Raw genomic sequence first — 2,528 nt, 5'->3', positions numbered from 1 at the left:
GCTCTTCACGTGGCAGACATGCGCCTGGAGATGCACAGACAGCTCTTCAGCCTCGCTGGACCCTGTGAGTCAGGTGAATGAGCCCATTCTACAGATGAGGAGACTGAGTCTTGGCAAGTGGGTTTGCACAAAGTCTGGCAGGGGGTCGGGGTGGAGCTGAGTCAGTGTCCCTGCACTTTCCTGACAGTGTATCTGAATTACTCAACTCTGTGCCCTCTGCACACAGGCCCCCTGGTCCCCAGAGGATCCTAGTTTCCCTGGCATGGTTACTTCCCTTCACACCTGCAGAGATGGGTGGGGGAGGGCAGGTGGGTGTGTCCTGCACTTGGGCATTTTCCACCAGAACCCAAGCCTGGCAGGTCTCAGTAACGGCCTTCTACCGTGGGGAGTGGACTCAGGTCTGCGTGTCTTGCTTCTTCTCTCCTTCCCCAAGATGCATCTGGCAACAGCACCTGAGCCCCATCATCTTTCTTCCAGCCCCCTACCTCAGCACAGCAAGTCCCTGCAGATGGACGCCAAAGATCAGCAGACAAGTGTGGCATGAGGTGAGCTCTGAGCCAGCTGGACGCGAAACCTCCCCTGACACGGCCAGAGTTACATCACTGGGATGGGCAGGTGCTCCCCACCAGCCCAGTCCAGGAGGAGCTCAGTCGTGGCTCCTTCCACCTGTCTGCTCCTCCAGCAGCCCCTCCACTTCCCTCCTGCCTGTGAGGTTCCCTGGAAAATTCTGTGTGAAGAGGCAGTCCCAAGGGGGGAGGGTGTACACCATCCAGTCTCCACCCAGTCATGCCCCTGGAAGGGGTAGTAAGCAGCCCAGAGAGGGGACAGCATTGTCCAAGGTCACTGAGAAGCGGGCTGTCCCTTGAAGACCCAAGAGGGGACACCCTGCCTGGTCATCCTCCGGTCTGACTCCGGGGAGCCGCGGGAGTGTCTTCCTGGGAGAACCCCAGTTGGGGGAGGGCCAGATGGGCGTCTAGTGTCTTCAGGGGCCCCCACCCTTCTCCTGCATTGCCCTGTTTTGTCTTTCCAGAACCCAGGACTCCTGGTTCCCAATCCACACCCCCCACCATGCTGGAGAAATGTCCAGAACATAACAAACACCCCAGTCCTGCTGCCTCAGCTGTCATACAGGTAGAGGGGTGACCCAGCCACACCCGCCTGGCCTCCAGCGTTGAACCTTCCGGCATCTCTGAGTGACTTGGACACAGTGGTTACCAGGCTCCTTTCCACAGCCTCGGGGGTCCTTAACACAAGCAGGAGCAGGAGGCAGGTGGGAGGATGAGAAGAGTCTATGAAGGCTGTCCCGTCCCTGTCTGTCATGTCCATTTCAGCTTTGCCACAACCCCAGGAGGGGCTCTGCCCCTTTTCTGGACAGGAGGCTGAGGCCTCCAAATCCCACACCATTCATGGACGTGTGCTAGGGGCTCCCTCTCACCCTGGGCCTCCCAGGGACGACATCTGGGGTGACAGCCAGAGTGTTCAGGGCTAGGAGGGGGAGATGGGCTCCGAGCCCATTGGGTGCTCAGGTCTGAGCCAATTCACCCCTCCTGGACCCTCAGCCCCTTTGTCTATAAAACGAGGAGGATGGTGCCCACTGCCCAGGTCATCAAGATGGTCAGTCCCAGGCACAGGCCACGCCAGATGCTCTGCAGCCCCAGCCTGAGTTGTGGTCTCATCTGGGGTCATGCCCTCTGGAAGACCATGGGCCTGACACGGGCTGGCCTGACAGAGCCAGGCCCAGCCACTGGAGGTGGCCACTCTCCTCGGGTAGCTGGCCTTAGAGCCCCACACTCATCTGGGACCATGGCCGGGGTCTGGCAGGAGACGAAGCTCACGTGCACCAGGTAATTGGTGGGGTGGGGTACGATGTGGTCTGAGCACTGTCAGAGGAAACCAGCGCCCAGGGCTGGCAGAGTGGAGGCTGTCGCCACCCCAAGGTTGCAGGGCAAGGAGGGGGGCAGATCCTGGAGCCCGGAAAGAGCCGTCAGACCCTGGTCTGACAAGGGGCCCCCATGCTCCTTCCTCTTGCTGGTCTGACCCACAGGCAGCCGGAGCATGGTGGTGGAGGGTGGTAGTCTGAGCAGGCAGGGAGCAGGGCAGGGGCAGAGCCTGGACTGCAGGGGTGAGTGGGGGTGGCATCTGCCCTCACCCCTCCTGGCTCTGGGGGTCCTTTAACTTCCCTGCCCGCAGAGCAGGTGGCTTCTCCCCGAAGTCAGCATGCTGGCTGACCTTCTCCTCTGCCCACCCACCTCCCCCCTACACTGGAGTGTGCGATGGTAACTGAGAGGCAGCAGCAGGCACATTGCCCTCTGGATGCAGAGAGCGGGAGGAGGCAGTGGTGGGTGTGCTGACGAAGGCTACGAAGGCTACCAGCCACTCAGCGGCAGGCGGAGCAGGTAGGGGGCTGCAGACAACCCCAAGGCCGCCCTGTACACCTGATGCTGTGTGTGGACACAGGAAGTCCATTTTTCCAGGCATATTTTTAGAACCTCGGTTTAATGGTCTGTTCCTATTCTGGCCACTCGGGC

This window comes from Bison bison, unplaced genomic scaffold, assembly GCF_000754665.1.
Source record: "Bison bison bison isolate TAMUID 2011002044 unplaced genomic scaffold, Bison_UMD1.0 scf7180017864180, whole genome shotgun sequence".
Lineage (NCBI taxonomy): Eukaryota > Metazoa > Chordata > Mammalia > Artiodactyla > Bovidae > Bison > Bison bison.
Note: the sequence above shows the minus strand (reverse complement) of the source record.